This window comes from Halichoerus grypus, chromosome 13 (assembly GCF_964656455.1).
Source record: "Halichoerus grypus chromosome 13, mHalGry1.hap1.1, whole genome shotgun sequence".
NCBI lineage: Eukaryota > Metazoa > Chordata > Mammalia > Carnivora > Phocidae > Halichoerus > Halichoerus grypus.
Window position 1 is genome coordinate 28249849 of NC_135724.1, and position 20943 is coordinate 28270791.

At 43.3% G+C, this 20943-nt stretch overlaps 1 protein-coding gene across 5 annotated transcripts in view; it reads right to left on the reverse strand.

The window, feature by feature from the left end:
* Positions 1-20943, reverse strand: part of SETBP1 (SET binding protein 1) — a 363437-nt gene that overhangs the window by 153314 nt on the left and 189180 nt on the right. The window contains exons 1-2 of one of the 5 annotated variants that reach the window (XM_078060382.1): positions 18148-18200; positions 17785-17825 (exon numbers count right to left, since the gene is read on the reverse strand). The exons of the other annotated variants lie outside the window; for them this stretch is intronic. The gene's annotated coding sequence lies outside the window, so the exon portion shown is untranslated. Of the gene's footprint in view, positions 1-17784; positions 17826-18147; positions 18201-20943 lie in introns of those variants that run through there. 5 annotated transcript variants of the gene reach the window in all.

A 20943-nucleotide genomic window follows, 5' to 3' on the forward strand; every position in this document is an offset into this window, starting at 1 on the left:
GGATCAAATGTTACAGGAACGTAGTACCCACAAAGCCCTGCTGTGAGGGGACGTTCCTCTCCAATGCTTTCACTGGTGGACTGATGGTGTTCTTATCAGGGAATGTGTGTAGGGAGGGTGGGGTGAACAGGGAGGAATGGGGAATTGATTTTTGCCCCACCATTATATGAAGTATTATACCAAATCTCTTTAAAAAGGTCTTTGGATTTGCCACTTGATATTAACGAATAGCTTATAACACATCCCAAATGTTTTTTTCTCATTGGCTGAAATAAATAAAACTAAGTATTTTAGTTTCCCTGGAGAGAAGTCATTTGGTCTTCAAATTATATGTTAAACACTACATTGTTAAGTTTGTAAGTCATCCTAAAATACTTAGCCACTTGTCCAGTTGGAAGAAAAATGGTGATTTATGGAGAGATTCCATCCTAACACCACTTCCACCTTCCCACTTGGAGGCAGCGTGGGGTTGTGGAAAGAGCGCTCATATATGAGTCCAACTACCTTCTCCAACAACTTGCTGTGGCACCTCGGGCAGCCATTTCACTTCCTCTGTCAAAAGTTACTGACAATTTGTACCCCAACCATAATCACAGAGAAGACTGAACACCACTTGAATACCTAATTATATTTGAGGACCAAACTCAGAGAGGGAGAATAGATTCAAAATTCATGGTACTTTCTACTGGTCTTAATTTTCCAAAATTCTCCATGACTTGGTTAAAGACTTCTATCCATGGTGTCTGATGTGAAATCGTAATTTTTCACTTATGTTTTCAACAGTGAGTTGGGTCTAAATGATCTTCTGTTCTCAATGGCTGAAATCCATTTAGATTCTCTTGATGGCCCTTTGTTGATTCATGGAGATTTGTGTACTGCACTTGCTTCATTCCTACACGTTATTTAATTGAATGAAATGGGAGAATGTGTTTTTCCAAATGCCTAAGATGACTCTGGAAATAACCATGGAGAGTTAATATTTTTAAGTCTACAATCTACATATCACAGTGGACATAGCTGACAGGAATTCTATGTGCCTATAATTAATCAACATAATAATTTTCTTTTCCTCCTTATGATTCCTAACTGAGCACCGAGGGGGTCTTTTATGCATACAAATGAAACTTCATGACAATCCAACAAGCTCAGTATTACTACCTCAATTAAGGCCAGTGCTACACTGAGGGGTAAAAAGAAAAAAAAAAAAAAGATCCAAGTAAGGTCACCAGGGACACGACGAGTCTAGGCATCCCCTGTTTACTAGGGAGGCAAAGGCAAATCTCCTCTGGGAGGAATATGTAAAACACATTTATATTTACAATTGCTTCCTGCACGGCTGGCTAAATTAATGTCATTTTGCCAAGCTTCACAAAGGAAAAGAGAGTAGCATTTCCTGAATTCTCTGGCTGCTTCTGGCCAACAGCTTGTGGAGAGGAGCAGTGACTTACTTGAGATGAGTTAGGAATCTATGCAGCTGCTGAACGGAAACTCAACTGTCATTAGAACAGCTCTTTATTTTTAATTTCAGTCCTCACCTCTTTGCTCTCGGAGGTTCTTTGCTTCAACTTTCAGCTTAGCTGCAACTTATGTTCTCACTGACTGCAGATCAAGAATGCAGATCTGAAACTTAGGTGTGCCCTACAGTCTGTCTAACCTTGGAGCAAAGAAATGGACAGCCTGGCATGGCCAACATGTAAGACAGAAACCCTCAAACTGCTTAGACCATGAGGAACAATAAAAACTATATTTTTTTTATTGTAACTGTACACACATAGCCGTGTATATTGTGTGTCTGTTTCACGTACAATAAAATAAGAATTTTATGAAACAAAATTTGCTTAGTAAGTATGATGCATTTTGATATCCCCACCCTCTCTCCCCTTCTCTCTCCCTCCCTCTTTCTTTTCTTTCTTTCTCTCATTCATTCATCCATTTGGTAGTAGTAACCCACTAAACTGAATTCACAATCTGCTAATGGATCATGAGTCTCCATTTGGAAAAAAAATATCTAGTATAAGGAACAAAAGTGAAAGACTTTTTGCCACTACAGAAAGGTCACACTGGGGTGAGGAAAGTACATGGATCCAGCAGCCAGGAGACAGAGGGTCTATTCCCATTGACTACCAGCTGTGCACCAATTAGAAAGCAGGATGAAGGCTCTGGGCCAGTCTGTTTGAATCTCCCCTCCCCTAGTTACAGGTTGTATGAACTCGAGCAAATTACTGAACCTCTCCATGCTTTAGTTTCTACATCTTTCCAGTGGAGCCTTCATAGCACCTACTCTCAAGGGTTATTTTGAGGATGTGGTGAGTTAATATAGGAAAAGTGCTTAGAACAGTGACAATGCCTGGCCTTTCATAAGCAGTCAGTAATGTTATCTAATATTTTAAAAATTGAAGTGATAGCATCTGTTCTAACTACCAAATTGTTCACTTCAGTTTTTTATTTGTTTTTCAGAAGATGGAAGGAATTGAATGGGGAGAAATGACTCCAAGTTGTTCTGGGAATAAGACTGGTGATGTCATTTGACCACAAGCTCTTTCTGAGTTAGCAATGGTTTCTGAAATAGTCATTCTAATCCTCGATGGCAGAAGTTTTAAGTAGAAAATTTCAGTGGATATTGCTAACAATCACATCACACTGGTCAGGGCCCATTTAAAATACTGTGCCAAGGACGTTGTTTAGAGTCTGAGAGACACCAGAAGAGTCTATTCTAGGGAAAGGTGAACAGAACTGAGGAGGAGATGGAGACTGTATCATTTAAGGCTTGCCCGAGAAAACAAGAGGTATTTAGCTTGGAGATGGAAAGATTTAGGGGAACCTTGATAACTGCTTTCAAATGGTTGAAAATTTACTGTGTGGGTGAGGAAGACAAATTCGTGTGTAGGAGTCACGACAGAACCAGTAGATAGAAGTTTCAATGAAATAGATTTGAACTCTATATAGAGACTAATTTCCAAACAACAAAAGCTGTCCAGCCACAAAATAAGTTGCCTGGCCCAACAGGAAGCTCTCCGCCACTAGAAACAGTTCAACAGAGATGAAATGACCTAGTAGGTGCGCCCAACTGAATTCTTGAATTAGTAGAAAGATCAAATCAGGTAGAGCCTCTTGAGAGCTAAAATTCTACATGATACCACAGATAAATGGGCTTTATAAGGCATAAAGCTATGTCCATACACAAAGTGACATGGTTTCAATGCTGGCTGTACCTGCCTACACCACCCAGAGAGTCTGTGTTAAGTCTCTAGAAGACATTTCGCTTCCCATCCTTAATTCTCATACATGACCAGTCCTAAAGTTCCTGATGAAATAAAAACTTGGGTAGCCACATGACTGTCCACTGACAAAACAGCTTGGTCTTTGTGCAACAGAACTTCTTCTTGTCTACAGTGAAGAACCAGGGGAGTTTTGTTTTATTTTGTTTTGTTTTGTTTTGTTTCAGCCCTTTAATAGCAAACAAACACTTCGGAGGTAATTTGGGCTCCATGTAAACTGCTCACTCCTTCTCATGCCTAAAAACTGTCAAAACGTTTGAATGTAAAAGGATTATTCAGGATTCACTTTATGAGACATTTGAGCTTAATTTCTGCTGCTTTTTCTCACACTAGAGGACCCAGGATTTCCCCTCCCCTCAGCTTTGAGTCTGGGTTTCTCATCTCGTAGGTGGGTTTGATTAAATATGTCTTCGTCGATCATGTGCAAACTCCTTTGAGAAAGTGAAAAGCAATGTTCAAACGTTCAAAAATAATGTCTTTTACAGTTCCCATCTCAAGATGTTTAAGACAAAAATCTCTGTGAAAAGACATGTGACCTAAAGAGGAAAAAAATGCCTCCATTATACAGAACCAAGATCTTCTGGCATTTCTGAAGGAGGACTCTGAATCGGTCAGATAAACAGGGAAAGGAAAAAACAGAAGGTTAAGCAATTGCCCAGGAAATCTGATAAATATTTACAGCCAATTGGCATCACAGAGGCCTCAGACACATTTTGTTTCAGGCATAGGACATTCACAGCCCATGTTAACTGCACAATTATGGGAACCTTGGCTCCCTTAGGTAGAATAGACCCACTCATGACAAGTCTAGAAGCTGCAGCTGGAACAAAACCCCATTATATGACTTCCTCTCAAGCCAAGGTTGGGTTATGTTATAATGAGACCCTATCCCACTCCTGCCTGATGCTCACAGGTTTATCTGGATAGGGAGGAGGAAGACAGGTGGCAAAGAAAGGATTACAAGCAAAAGGATCAGGAAGTGCTTGGCGAGAAGTAGTGCAATTAACACTGTATTTATATTTATTTATTTATACTTGTTTCCTGTCTGTTCTGCTCTAGGAGACCAGGCATTGCACTGGGATATAGTAAGTCCACCACAGTGTCTGGACCAGAGGAGATATAATTTGCATTTGTCATAAATTCTCTCCTCCTCAGCTCACTCTTTTCCATCAAAATCCTGCTCTATCTTCAAGATCCAACTCATCCTGCTTTGCTTCTGCCCACCTTGTGACCTGGCAGACCCCGGGGCATTGCCTATAGTATAAGATTGTGTCCACATCTGTAAAGAGAGTGGAATGGAACTGAACATTTCTACCTGAACACTAAGTCTAGGGAAGGAAACAAATAAATCAGGACTCCATTCAACTGAAGGCCTATTTCTCAAACCAGTTTCCTTGAACGCTTTACAAACAGTAGGCACTTAATAAAATTTGCTGACTGAATATATGTGATAAAATGTAGAACAAACATAGGCGACCAAATGAGTGAGTACATACAGTGCTTTTGTCCTATTTCATTTGCATTAATGTGCTTCTCCTTCTTGTCAACATTTTGGCATTTTGTGTTTGCCAAGAACTCTAGACTTGGAATCAGAAGACCCGTGTAAATTCCAAGCCAGTAGGGTCACTAACACTGGGAGCTTGGGAGAATCTTTTAATCTCCTGATTTTCAGTTCCTTAGTGTTAAAACTTGGATAAAAGTAATTACCCTGACTAGGCTACGGGTTTGATGTGAAAATTAAATGCAACAATCACTAGGAAATTGCTTTTTAAGCAACAAAGCACTATCAAGTGTAAGATAAGGTGGATAAGCTATAGTCTAAAGGTCACCCCTTCACCTTTCTTCTGCTAGCTGCAGGCTTAGGTTACTTTGGGGGATCCCCTAAATTAAAGAACAGAGAAAAATGGGCATATTTGTCCTAATAACAACTTGATATCATTTTAATAGGATCTACACAAACATCTCAGAGTGCTCCAAAATCGTTTCCCTATTTTGCTAAAATTTCCTCACCAGGCAGAGAGTTAAGAGGGTAACCTCTTTGATGAAGCAAAACCCAGACAGCAGAAGAATCTAGTAACAATAGAATTAATTACCTTTCTATGTTTTACAAAGGTGTTCTTATCCTGCTTTTCTCATAAAAACAAACAAACAAACAAACAAACTACTGGAATAAGAACACATAAAACAACAGCTCGTCATTAAATGCTGGGAGAAACTATACTATCCAATAAAGAGGGAGAAAATTTTCAAAGAAATTGGAATTTTAGAAGAATTTCTCATGGCCAGTTATTTGTCAAAATCAAGGAACAGAGCTTCTCCACATAGAGGGGAATGAATTACTGACATCTAAATTTAACAGGACCTTTATCTGTCCCTTCTATGTATACCTGGACATCCATATATATATATACGAACTCTGTCCCGGGTTAATTGCATATCACAGGGCCCTACCTCAACAGTTTAGTGTAGCAATCTGCAGAGCCCCTCACAGCAGAATGTAATAAATGAGGACCTCAGTTCAGCCCCTCTGAGTGAAGAGTCAGTGCTTTCACAGCTGGGAGTCACTCCTGCCACCCCTTAGCGATGCTCGGAGGCCTCTGGGGCACATGATGACTTGAGCATCGACAGACAGCATTTCTGATGTACACTCACCCATGACTGAGCTCAAACTGAGCTCTGTAGGGAATCAAAACAATCTAAGTTAACTGATCAAGTTATTTTTTGGTTGTTTATTGGTTTTTAGGACAAGCATGAGTGGGGATGGTAAATAAGGCTCTTAATGACAGCCCTTAAACTTTTAAGGGAAGAATGAACATCTTGGTACAAAGTTAACTTCCTCTTTTGATTCTTTTCCTCCCAGTTTGGCAAGAAAATGGAACATTTTTAAACCTTTAGAGGCCTATTGGTGTCCCTGGAGATTAATGAAAGAATCAGAGAAATCCTAAAAGCATCAGCAAAATTGTTTATCTCTGTTTTGAAATGCTAAAGGGAAAAAAGGTGGGAAGGGTGCAGCTTTACAGTAATAGGGGGAAAAAAATAAAAAATTTGTTAGGGAAGATATTCAACTTTCAAGTCAATTAAGACCTACAGGTAAATGAAATCAGCTGGCTGTTATTCTTCCAGAATAAGAAAGTATGAGAGAGAGAAGCTTCTACTTGCTGGTGAGTGGCTAGGGGTGTTATTTGGGACTCCGTACACCTTTGGAAGAGAATGAGTGGGCATCACTTGGGACATGGATCAAGCCACCTCTCTAGTCCCCAAGGAGAAGGTTTCAAAACCAAAGCAGTCAGCTGACTTGGCTCCCAGGAAGGATTGACTGTCAACTATTTCCAGACCCCCTTTCTTTGTACCTTTTTCTTGGACCTCCAATTTACTATCCATTGGTTTCTATGCTCCAAACCCCTGGGCAAAAGCTGTCAGTGGCATCGATGTTATTAATCTTCAGTGGCCATGTCAATGACAGTCACTGCTCATAGAAGTCAACACAAGGGATAAATATAATAGAGGGGCATTAGGCCTTGAGTAGACAAGGTTAAGTCTGAGGAAATGAACAGGCTGATTGTCACCGTTTTAATAAAAGCACAAAGCTCCTTTATCTGCTATATAACTTTTTATTTTGCACCAATGGGAAGTCTATTCCTTTTGGTACGAATTCAATTCATAAAGCTTTAGGGAAGATAAATCTTTAGCTAAAGAACAGAGAGAACTGTATCAGCTTCGAAACACTATTTCAGGGGATCCTGTAAAAAGGTTCCTCCAAGCACTGACCTGAACAAAACAAAACCCCTGAGTGTGCTCTAAAAGTGGCCAAATATGTGACATTTGATGAGCTGCTAAGAACACACCTTCATGCAGGCAGAGCTAACTGCTTTGCAAGGTGATGAAACCCCTGGTTTGGGTTTCATTAGCTCTACTTCTCACCAACTGAAGTGCATGGCTGCAGGCTCAACCTATATAATTCAACTCCCTGGAGGCTTGGTGTAGAAACTTATCATCTTCCCTGGCAGAGAATAGGACCAGCACCCTGGACTTTTCCACGAAGGAAGGGGCTGGGGCTGCCTGTCATCGAGGATGGAGACTGGATGCTCCTCTAATGTGTAAGTTCCTTATTGAGCCCAGAAAATGACTTCCTTTATTTGTTGGTTCAGATCTTTTCTAGCTTGGCTCTCCTATCTTGCACCCAAGAACCCTACCTTCCTCCGACTGAGCCCTTATATTTTGGAGCCTGGGTTCCTGATACTTAAACTTGGATGTCCTGCTGCTATTCCTCTTTGTGATCTTCATTTGACCACCTTGGATTAGGCCTTTGACATCCATCTGTTCTTCCCCAACTTGGATAAGTCCCAGGCATCTTGGACAGAGCAGGCCACTGCCTCATTGTATTTTCTGCCTGTGCCTTCTCTTGTAGTTACTGGTCCAAGAATACCCATCCTGGATGTTCACCCTAGAATAACTGATCCTAGCCAGTACGTGCTACTGTCTTCTTATCCTGAAGACCTGCTACAGCCCTTGGCTTCAGCCTTTTCATGCTCCACCCTGCTTTCCCACACTTGAACCCTCGTTGAGAACAGGGAAAAACCTTCTGCTCTGTCATCTTGTTACTGGAGCTGCTTTTTCTGCCCTAGAGTAGGAGTCTCCAGTCTTTTCAAGAAGGGAATTCCCAGGTAATCTTTTTCATGCTCAGAATAGACAGAGAGAGCTATAAACACCTGCTTGGCTGGACTGATGTGCCAACCAGGAGACTGGGGACTTGCCCAACTGAGAATAGTGGGCCAGTTGATGAAGGAGGTATGATTTCTGTATGTCAATGACTCATGGCCTCAGATGAATGGTGCTAGGCTCTCTTCAGTCATCAAACAATTCCTAAAGGCTAACTGGGTGCCAGGCACTGCACGAGGTAGGGGAGTTCAAAAAGCCTTCTTTTAAATGGTACCACCCTTGTATCAGGCAGTTTACATTGGTTGTTTCTAATCCTTCTAGCAACACTCAAAGGGCGTTCATGTCCCCGCTTGACACCCACTAAACAGAAGACCAAAATTCAGACCCAATTCTATCTCACACCAACTCCAAGTTCTTCCCAAATACCACAGGGTGACACTACTCACTCATTCACCAATTTATTCATTCAGTCAGTTAGCAAATGTCCCTGAGAGTCTACAGCAAACCAAGGGTCTTTGCTAAGTTCAGTGTGGAAGATCCTTCACCAGGAATTAGAGGGTCACTTTGGAGGTGCTTAATGGGAAGCTCTTTGGGGGGCTTTAGAAAGCTGTCACTTATGTGGGGCATCAAACAGAAGAGTTGGCATCCTTTTAATTAACAATAATAGTAAGTGTACAGTCCAGCAACCTTTCAAAAGGAGAAGTGGCTGCAAGCTACGGAAACTCCCGAAGATGAGGTTTTCTCTGTATTTCCGATGGATGCTGAAGATTAAGAGGAATCGAATACAGCTGAAAGGTGATGGGGCTCTTCCCACAGACCCCCTCTGTGCAGACCCGAGGGCTACAGATTCTAATTTTAAATCGAAACCACTTCTACATATGAATATAAAAGTACATACCCAATTGGGTAAAATATGCAGGCATCAAAAAGTGAAAAGGAAAGGTTTTAATCAAGTGGGTCAAGGAAACTCTTGGACAAAGTAAGTAAAGATTTAAGGAGCCCGTGCTCCCAAGCAGTGAGCTATGGAAGAGCTATACCTATTTGAGAGAGAGAGAGAGAGAGAGAGAGAGAGGGTGAGCAGGGGGCGGGGCAGAGGGAGAGAGAGAATCTCAAGCAGACTCCGTGCTGAGCATGGAGACGACACAGGGCTCAATCTTGTGGCCCTGAGATCATGACCTGAGCCAAAATCAAGAGTTGGACACTTAATCGTCTGAGCCACCCAGGTGCCCCAGAGCTATATCTACTCTTAAAACCTTCATTTATATCCTATATAGCCTCTGGAAGTCAGATCTCTAAGGAATGGAATGGGATGGGATGGGATGGGATGGGATGGCACGGCATGGGATGGGATGGGACAGAATGGGATAGAATGGAAAGGGTAAAATACTAGAGCTGGAGGAAGACTTCTAAGGCATCACATGCCTCCATTTGGTAAGGAAAGTGAGACACGTGAGTTGACTGCCAGTTGGCATGGAAGCTGTATCTGTGGCTTCTGGGGTGCAGAAGAAGAGCTAAAGGCTGATTTGATTCCACTTGTGCTCAGCTGTCATCTTGAGGCTACAAGGAAACTGAGACACCCACCTAGGCACTGAACTTATAAGATACAGAGAGACTCAGATTACCCACATTACCCTATTTTTGGAAGGACCTCTTCAAGATGCCAGCAGGGTCTAGTGTAATTAGAAAACTGGAAGAAGTTATATTTGAACAAGAGTATCTTCACTAACACGTTGTCCATGTATCATCTTTTGGCAAACATATAAACTATTTCCCTAATGGTACACTTTGAATTACTCAAAGTTGCTGGGGATTCCAGTTCTATTTTTCCAATGACCTTCTTCTGTTTTCTGAATCTAAAGTCAGTTTAAAAAGGTTCTGGGCCCCAGTCCAGGAGTGGGAACTGCGGCCCCTAGGCTCTCAATGCTGCTACTGGGAACCTCCTAGGGCTGACTTACCTCACCCATGAAGTGGGTGTTTGCTTGGAAAGGGTGGCAGGGAAAGAGACACATAGAAGGTGATGTCTTGGAGAAACACCAAGCTTGAGAGGTCTCACAATGACATGTATTGAGAAAATACTCTGTCCCAGGCAAAGCACTAGGTCCCTTACATGCGTATTTAATCATTCTTAACACCAGGTGAGGTGAGTATTGCTTCCTCCATCGTACACATAAGAAAACTGAGGCTCAGAGAGCTCATCGAACTTGAACGAGATCACAAAGCTAGGAAGTGCTGAAGCTGAGATGCAGTCTCAGGTCTCACACCTGGGCCTGCACCTGCAGATCCCCCTGTTATACCACCACCTTCCTTTCAGATGCCACTCAAAAGCATCCGGAGATGGGGCACTAACTAGGCACAGCAGGTAAGTTCCTTCCCTTGCTGGGAAATTCTTCCTAAGTAAACCCGAAATATGTCTTTCAACAACAGCCCATTGGTTGTAGTTTTCTGTTGCGGAACAATTAGTTTAGCAGAAATTCTAAATCTCTTCTCTGTGTAGGACAGAAATGCATAGACATGCATTTACAGGTAAACAATACCAGCTATCCTGCCATCTTATGTCTGTGGCCAAGAGAGCAAAGAACAAAAGGGGAAAAAGGTTTCAGAGTCCGAAGGTCATGGTGAAGCCCTGCTGTCACTCTACCACTAAATGGCTGAAGACTTTGAGCAAATCTCTTCATCTGCCTCCACTTCTACTTTTTCTTCTGTAAAATGGAGTTAATTATCCTTGCCTATTTCACATGCGTCTGGTGCTCAAGAAGGTATATAAAACTGCTGCATAAATACAAGCTATTTTTATTGTTCATATCCTGCATATGGATTGAGAGCCTAACTCCATTAATTTCATAAGTGCGAGGAATAAAATACCTTTTTAAAAAGTCTCTCTGGCCACAACTTTTGGTAGATGGTCCTGTACCTAGTGAAGATGAGTTCAAACATGAACAAACATTCTGATGAGCCGATCAAGATGGATACAGGTTTAAGGGTAAGTAGAATCACTACGACTGGTACAAGGGCCAAGTTCCTTACCTCGCTGGATTGTTTGTGGCATTAAAAAAAAAAAAAAAGATATAGAGGAAGGTGGGAGATGATTACTTGCTGCAGGAGGAGAGTTGAGTTTCACGGCTGAGCTATGTTAGTGACTCTGAGACTGGCCCAGCCTGAAGGGGGCAGACCCACGATGACACCCCACTGGGATGACTTTTGATGAATGGCATCTTGGAGCACCCTGTTCCTGGTGGAGGCCATGTCACCAAGCCAGAGCTTGTCCTCTGAGTTCACCTGTGAATAAATGCTCTCCCCAAAGACAAACAGATCCCTGAACCCTTTCCAAGTCGTGCTGATGAGGAGGCTGGATGCAGCAGCGTCCCTCGCCGTTGGTTGGTGAGTTGCTGCTGCAGAGTCCACATGGCATGATTTGACGCTCGCACCTCCATTTAATGCTTTGTGTGTTATCTTGTGATTTCTGAGGACCACTACTGTCCTCAGCGGTTCGCAGGAGACACGCTCTGCCTCTTATCTGAGAGCCAGGGACGTTATCTAAATAGCTGCCACCTGCAGAAAGGCTGGTGTCAAACCAAATGCACTGGTTGAAGTACTTTTTTTAGGGGACACACCCATGTATACAGACACATGTGCATGTGTGTACATGCACACACACACCCCTGGAATGAATGACTTGCAAGGCTGCCAAAGCCCATAGCATGAGCCATGCCATGCGAACCCGATGTCCTACGGAACTCTCCCCTGTCCCCATGTGATTCCGTGTCTGCCTTCCTATCTAAAATAGGACCTGCCCCAACGCTGGTCTGGTGGGCAGGGCGCCTTCAGCCGCAGCTGGGAGAGGGAGGGCTGGGGGAGCCCCGGGCTACTTGCTTGGATTCACTGGCAGCTGTCTTTGAATTCAGGAGAATCCTTACTTCCCCAGGCGAAGGGACCTTTACCGTAGTTGGGAAGGAGGAAGAGACAGGTTAAAAAAAAATAAGATGACACAAAGGTTGCTTGTCACAAAGCAGACGGATGAGAATGGCTTCCCATTCTCCTCCAGGCTCTGGCCTCAGATGACAGCTGAGCACAAGTGGAATCAAATCAGCCTTTAGCTCTTCGTCTGCACCCCAGCAACCACAGATACAGCTTCCACGCCAACTGTCAGTCAGGCCAAAGCGCTCAGTAAATGCCCCTGATTAGCGCCTTCCTCAGTCGGGAGTGTAAATGGAGAATCACAGCTCACTCCCCAAAGTAGCTGGAGCCACACACCCGTTAATTTCTACGGAGCCAAATGTAACTAGAAAATGAATGTTCCTGTACACTCTCCAAATTTTATTTCCCTTGCTAAAATGTTGGGGGGGAGGAGGGTATCTTCCTCTCTTACGATCTCTTCTCATATTTGAAATGATCTGTATGTTTGACATCCAACCAAAATGATTCTCAAAGGGAGACAATGAAGGCCCCCGCACCCCCGCTTGCCAGTATTTAAGGCTTAATGAACTCTTGGCGAGTTCTCTCCTCCCAGAGCTTCATGTTTTTTATTACTGTTTGATGGTGATCTGTCCAAAGCTCCAACATGCCAAGAAGCCTTGCTTGTAATCAGAAAAAATATATTTATTTACTGGTGGCGTGATCTGGCCAGGTTTTCTAGAGATCGCCACACTCACTAGAAACTACCACACCCAGCTGTGCTCTTTGTATTTATTTTATTTTATTTTTTTTTAAAGATTTTATTTATTTGACAGAGAGAGACACAGCAAGAGAAGGAACACAAGCAGGGGGAGTGGGAGAGGGAGAAGCAGGCTTCCCGCTGAGCAGGGAGCCCGATGCGGGGCTCGATCCCAGGACCCTGGGATCATGACCTGAGCCGAAGGCAGACGCTTAACGGCTGAGCCACCCAGGCGCCCCTGTGCTCTTTGTATTTAAATCCAGGCATTTTCCAGGGAGAGGGGCACTGGGTCCAGCCTGCCCAGGCTGCTCCCGCCTCCATCTCGGAGATCATCTCCCTCAGCTGTCTATGAATCTGGACTGAGAGGAGTACGTTCGGAGCTCGAAGGCTTTGGGTGCAAAATATGCTCTACAAATGCACATTCGGAGTAAACAAAACCCACCAGGCCCCTGCAAGAGTCCGACGCCTGACTGCACTACACACATCACGGTGGGATCTGCAATCGGCAAAGTAATTGGTGTTATTACAGCTGATGGGGGATTTCTGATGCTGCCCGAGCTCTCCTTTGAAATAATACTCAGCCATTTAATTTGTCCAGCTCTCGTTTGGCTGATTGCTCTTTTCTGCTGGAGTTTATCAAGAATGAAACGCACTGTCTCTCCAGACGCCTGCAGGCTAAGATTTCACAGGCATTTCTGTTTTCTACATCCCCCCCCCCCAACTTGTCTTACTGCCCCCATGCCTTGGTCTCCTGTCACAAGATGCCAGTATTGCAGGAGGTTGGAGGCGGGGGGTGGGGGGGACCAAACTTCAATGTAATTCAAAGCTGCCTACTTCTGGGTCCAACTCCAGAGGTACTTGAACACTCCTGTTAGACCATAAAACAATGGTGAAAAACAAGTAAACCTCCAAAGAGTTGGCTGTACTAAAAAAGGCTCATGAAATTTGTTAGCTCCAAAAATCAGACAAATAATAGATGACACCTTCATTATAACCACAAGGCTAGAAGGCATTAGAGAAATATAAAAATGTGGATACATGCATTTTTGTTTGAGTGACCTATTTACACCCCTGGTATACACACATGCATGCCTAGAGTGGGTTCTACAAATACGTATTGAGCATGTACTTTCTGTTGGACGCATGCACATTCTCTCCTTTACATGATGCTCATCCCCCACCCCATTCCTCACTTTGGCACTTTTGCTGCTACCCAGAGGAAGGGCAGGAAAGCCACATTTAGCCAGCTGTGTTTTCTCACAGTACAGACAAGGCTGGAGTCTGGGCACAGACCTCTCATTTCCATCAGCAAGCTACTTGCCCTGTCAGCGACAGACTGCTTACTGGAGACAGGCTCCTATGGCCAGGGTGCCTCTGTTCCACAGGTGCCATGTCAGTCTGACAGCCCACGAAATCTAGAACCCACAGGTTCCAGGAATCATGCCTTGCCTCACTTTTAATATAGAAACAACTGAATTTATGGATCTGAAAGCCATCATATAAAATCCCCCCCAAATCTCCGATCCCTAAGACAGTCTCTCTGAACAGCCCCCGTTCAAATGCCCTTTGGTACAGTTCCTCGCTGACTTTTCTGGGCACTAAGTCACTGTGCCTATGATTCTACAACATGGCTAGAGCCAAAGTCGACATCCGGAATTATGCTGAGGATCACTGGACCCAAGGGGGTTCGTTCAGATGAGGCAATACTCTGGTGGTTGAAAAGCTCTTGGGACTTTTGTTTAAGATCATTTTTTTAAAAAGACTTATTTATTTATTTTAGAAGTGGGGAGAGGCAGAAGGAGAGGGAGAGGTAAGCCCAAGCAGACTCTGCACTTAGTGTGGAGCCCCACACGGGGCTCAATCTCAGACCCTGAAATCATGACCTGAGCCAAAACCGAGAGTCGAACGCTTAACTGACTGCACCATCCAGGTACCCCTATTTAAGATCATTTAAATACATATGGCTAGTTCTTCTCCATGGGGAAGAAAGGAGATGCTAATTCAGAAAGTGCCATGGGTGGTAAGAGAAGGAAGCAATCAATGAAGACACCTCTGGGTGTTCTTGTCTCCCAGCCAATGGTCCCTCTCCATCCCTTATCCATTCCTGTCCATCTCCACCCTCCTCCGTCGCCTTCTAGGGTCATTCATTCAGGGCCAGAGTGTCTGCCATTGCTCTCTTTGATTGGTAAGCGTAATACACCAGGTAATGAAAAGATTAAGAGAGATCTAGATTTTTTGTTTGGCTTTTACGTTTTTTAATTCTTTGGCAATCCTAAATTCCAATCTAGAGCTGCAATTTGTGCTCAAACCTGACTTGAGCAGTCCAGGGTCAATTCTAATTACACAACTTGTAAGAGTAATAAGCACTATAGCTCACACTGATGAAGTGCTCACCAGATGCCGGACACTATTCTTTGGGTCTATCTATTCGATCCTCCCCAAAATCCCATTGGAAAGGTACCTTTCTTTCACTAGTGAGGAATCTGGGCCACGGAAAAGTGAAATAACTTGTGGAGGTCACGCAGCTAGTAGAGGGCAGACCTACGATTCTAACTTATCAGTTTGCGCCCACTGGTGCTCTTAACTATCAAACGTTAAAGCAATAGTTAATGTTCCCTGTGCTAGATATTGGATACAGAAGGGTGGGAGAGGTTTATGTTCTATTTCTAAATAAGCATCCATTTTTACTAGTTACAATGATAAAGATGATATTGACAACACATCAAGTTTTTCCATCTCCTGCATCATTGGCTCGGGATACCTGTTGTTGGTTTTGCCAGAGGTTCTGACAAATATTTCCAGGAAGGTGGGAGATGCAGAAGGAAGCTCATGTGCAGAGCTAAAGCGGAGGAAGGAGATGGTCATTAGTAGGGAAATACCAGAAAAACTATGGTGGAGGTTGTTTGCAGGCTTAATACAGCCTCCAGACACAAGCCAGCAGACGGCTGAAAGGCGCCACTTGAGGACTGCAAGCTGTTCTACTAGGAGGCACCCTTCTCCTGCAAGGGGGGGGGGGGAGTCTCCCACACCTCTCCATCGATCCCTTTTGTTTGGAACAAGGTGGTAGGAAATGGGTTGGGTAGACGGGTGACAGGACAAGAGGACTGAAATGTGAGGTAGGCAGTATGGTTGGAAATAATTTAAAAAGTGAGTTGGAGCACTGGGCCTTCCTTTTCATGAGGCAGGCTTAAAAATATCCTGCTAAAGGAAATATGAGGAGGACATCTTCTTTCAAGTCCTAAGGTGGTCTGTGAATTTGCATTTCCTGCATGTGAGTCATTTCTGATCTAAAAATGTAAAGAACAAAATGATGCATCATTTTTAACATCTAGACACAGGGAAATCTGACACTGTGACTCAATCCACTGATAAACACACATATTTGAGATACAACACCAAATATCAATGACCCCAGGCCTCAAGAAAGCATAGCAACAGGGAAATTTTTAAGTTCCCATTGCAGCCCCTTAACCAAAAGGACTGGAGAGAAAAACAAGAATAGGAAACCAGAAACATGAAGACAGTGGAAGAAGTCACAGAGTAATTAATGTGTTGAGTCTCAAGGGAGGATAGAAATCATCCAATCCTAACCTTTGTTACTAAGTTTTTTTGTTTTTGTTTTAGACACGAAGACTACAGTTAGAAGAGAATCCCATTCAAAGTTAATCCCCACTGGTTGGTTATATTTGGTTATATTTCTATTCTGAAGAGTTGAGCTTAAATTGGATTTTGAAAGGCTCAATCATTTTTGAATATACTAGCAGGGTTAATTTATGTTGATTCCTTTGATAAAGTGGAAACACTTTCTGCATATGAATAACCCCTCCTTTCCCAACACCCACCTGCCATCCATCAATTTTCCTGGTGTGAATTTCGGACATTAGGTTGGTTTTAAGTTCAGCCCACTTGCACGAGGCCCTCAGATGGTCAGAGCATCTTGGGAGAAACAAAATATTCACCAAAGTCTAAAGAGATTTAGTATCCCAGGAGAACTTATCAAGACTTCAGAATATTCCACTGAAATGCCAAACACTCTGGAAACACCTGGAGAATTTCTTTCTCCAGGACCAAATGCCAATGGTGTTTTGGTTTTTTTTTTTAAACAAAACATTAAAAACACTGTCAAGGCAGACAATGCAAAAAGGTATACCTGTAGTATGAAGCTGCTGATTTCATATAAGTAAGTGTCAGTTGAGTACAGGGTAGGTGTATGCACGTGAGCAAAACATTTTTGTTAAAGATGCTCTGCTATTGTCATAGATATCCCTGTCTGGAAAGATAAATAATTAAGTGGGTTGCCTTAGGAATTATGGGAAAAGATCCATGTTTTGTGTAGGTATCCTACAAACAGAAAGACACCTTTATGGGTGGAGCCATTCTGTGGAGGGAGGGGGGACATTATTTGTAATACAAATATATTCACATGAACTCACAGAAAAAGGCAAAGAAAAACAAGAGTCCAGAGCCTACCCTTTTGATAAAACTAGGAAGCTGTGTAATTAGAACAGAGCTTCTCAAACGATTATTGATGAATGACCAGATATTTTTACCCCAACCCATATTTTTGTAGGATTACTTTGGCAAAATGCTATAAAGATAAATTAGTAGGAAAATGATCACATGCGTGGATGTCATGGAAACATCAAGTGTTATAGAGGTTTCTAAATACTCCGTTTCTAGTTGTATCTCATGCTGGGCCAGTGACACAACTGGACAGGCCAGCACTAGTCTGCAGCCCCCACTCTGAATAGTACTGAACAAGGAGCAGAGGTACACAGTGGCTGATAGAAGGCAAGCCAGAAGAAAGGTCTAGAGAAAAGCAGCATGGCTCCTGAAGTCAGGGGCTGTGGAATGCAATGAAATGCATTCTCTCTTGGGGTAGCCTTGTAAAGCCAGCTCTTTTCAGGTATCTTTCTGAGTCCAGAAAGAATGTCTAGGCAGCAGAGGAGACCAGAAGCCCAAACACTATCACTAGTTTAAAACACTGGGCGAATCCACAACTGTTGAATAAAAACAGCAGACGAAGCGCATAGGCATAGGCTTGACCGAATCCACGCATAGCTGGGCTCCCTCTGCCTGGACGGCCGTTTCTTTCCAATTCAAGGGGCCTGATGTGGGGGTTAGGGGCTAGGAGCGAGGAAAGCACATGGCACATTCCTGACACAGGGGAGACATTATTTCAATGTGGGGTCTTACCTTCCCTCCTCTTCAAGACTTTCTCTGTGCTGCAGTCTTATCTAGAAAATGAGGAGGTGGCTTTAGGTCCCGGGGAGCTTCTGCAAACACCAATATCTGGGCACCACCCAGACTAACTGAACGGGCTGAAACCTGGCTCCTGTAGTTTTTACAAGTCGCCCCCCTCCCCCCAATTGCCCCCCCCCTTGCACTCAAGGTTGAGAACCAGTCCTCTAGCTGCTCACTAGTGTCTCTTCCAGTTTTGAAACGGGGGGAGGGAGGAAGCACCAGTAATGGGACTTCCTTAGGTACCGTCTTGCTTTGGGATGATTCTTCCCCACATGGAAAAGCAGCTATTATGTGGTGAATTCAAAATATGCCAACCTGTTTCCTCATTGTTGTGCGTCTGAGACGAGAGACGACACTGTCTCCCTCTGCCTCAACTCAGTTCCCTCCTCTGGAGAAGGGGCAGCAACCTTCACGATTCTGTATTTGGGAGTTTGGGAAGGACGGGGATGAGAACAATGGAAATTCTTTGCCAAGATGGAAGTATGCACAATGCTCTGCAGCAGTCCCCTCCACTACTCTGAGATGTGCGGACTGCGTTCTCCTGGAACCTGGCGAAGCTCAAGAAAACTCAACAGAATGTACAAAAGTGAAGAGGAGGCTGCTTGCCTGTGTTTTACCCGTGGTCAGTCTGGGTTTGACTGATCTTAACAGCAGGGATAAGCTCTGATTCAAGGTGGCATGGCAGAAGTGGTTTAGGACACAGAAGCTTGATCCAGACTGCCTGGCTTCAAATCCCAATTCTGCCACATAAGGGCTTTGTGACTTTATCTTCTCTGCTTGTGAAGTGGGGACAATATTTTTACTGATTTCACAAAGATGTTATAAAGATTAAATGTGATAATACATGTAAAGTTCAGAGAACACTGGCCTCTAGCATACTCTGAGTAAGTCCTTGTCACACGTACACTCAACCAAAGGCAGGGTGAACATGTATTAACAACAACTCCTGTTGAGTCCAACAGGGGCTGGATGTTCTGGAAAATCCAGAAGGACAGGCAACTTAGGAACTCAGGGATTCATGCTAACAAGAAAGCACGTGGGAGAGAACTCTTAACGCCTCAACCTGCCCTGCTACTTCTCAGTGTAGGAGCACCCATCTGAGGCAATCAGAACACAGAGAACATCATGAAGCCATAGGCTACTGTCATGGCCCCTTCTCTGGAGATGTGCGCGGTTAGGGTCTCTCTCTCCTCAGACAACTCCATGGCTATACCTTCCTAAAAAGCAGCTTCTCCTCACAAAATATTTGGGGTTCTTGCATTAAAAACTTCTGGGTTAGGACTCATGGAGCCCAGGATATTATGCAGATGGTTCTATCCCCTGACGATGTATGAGCAGAACTGATAGTAAGGCCTGAGGAAAATGGAGTAAGGTTCATTTAAGGATGACAAAGCTCTCCTCGTATGAACACTGGACCATAATTATTCTTAATCCAGGGATGAACACTGGAGCTTCTAAGTTTACACTTCCTTCTGGGCCCCCATTTTGGTTGATGGCATCCCTATTTCTCCAATCAGCCAAGTATTTGCCAGCTCCACTGATTGTCCCTCAGCAACAGTCCCACTGACCGACGTCTCAAATGGACCCATGGCACAGGCTCATTACTGGGTTCCCTCTTCACTTCATCCCAACTACCTATGAGGAAACTGTCTCCCCTCATGGCACTGGCTCTTCCCCACCCTCAAACCGTCACCGGCTCCACCATCAGATGGATTATAAATTCTAAACTCTGGATCCTGATTCAAATGAATCAACTGTAAAATGACATGTTAAGATAATCAGAGAAATCTGAATATGGAGTGGGTATCAGAAAATATTAAGGAATTACTGTTACTTTTGACAGGTGTGATAATGGCATTGTGACTGTGTGTGTGTGGGGGGGAGGTGTGTGTTTAGCCCTTATTTGTTAGAGAAGCTTACTGAAGTATCTATGAGTGGAATAACATGATGGCTGGAATTTTTAAAAAATACTCCCCCCAAAACTTAAAATTGTAATTATATAAATACAAAATTAGATAGATAGATACATCTATCTATCTATCTATCTATCTATCTATCTATCTATCTATCTATCTAGGAGTATAGATACAGTAAGATTGGCAAATGGTAATGGTAATTATTATGGAAGCCGGCTCAGCAGTGAGCTGGGAACCAATCATATCAGCTCCAGAAAGCTGACTATCAAAGACTTTGCAAACAGGTGGTTAAACCATTGGCAGCTTAGAATTGGTCAGGGTGAGGATACTTACCCACAGAAATCAGAAAATGCTACAAATGACGGCTTTTGTCGCAACAAACCACTGAAGTCGGATAATTGATAATAGAAGTTGGGTAATATATGGAGGCTTATTGCACCTACTTTGGTAGGTAAGTTTGAAAATTTCAATAATAGTTCAGTTTTGAAAAAATCTGACTATCTTCCCAGACATTTAAGACCTTCTGCAACTTGGTTCCAACCTAATTTGTAACTTCTATCTCTACTCCAAGTCTCCAGAACATTCCCAAGCATCTCCACCCTTGTTTTGGGCTTCAGCTGGCTTCCGCAGCCCTGGAATGAGTTTACTACCTCACTCTCACTATCTTGGCCCAGGTACAATGACACCTCTACCTGGAAGACTTCCTATCTTGCTCTATATAGATACATTTTCTCCTTCTCCTGAATTCTGAAATAATTTAACCTGTAGTTCTCTAATGCAAGAAAAATTGAATTCACTGTGTGCGGCAGGCATCACGCTAGGCTGCTTTCACAACATTGTCCCATTTGATCCTTACAACTATCTGTGAGATAAGCGACACAACTTTTTTGTTTGATAAGGAAAACGAGGACTAAAGACATGAGGTAACTTTGCCAGGGTCACAAAGCTGGTATCAGTGGCAGAACATTACAGAACTGACGAATTCTGGGGAAGCATCTGCACAGCAGGGAGCCCCACATAAAGGTCTCCATGGGTGCCTTTGAATAAAATGGCAATTCAGTGACAGAAAGCCATTTTCTCAACACTGAAAAATGTCTTCCTATGGGTCCTGATGTACTGCCTCCTCACCTTCCACTACCACGTACCCTTGGCCATAAAAGCAATGGACATTTTGGAAATTCCTTAAAAATGGCTA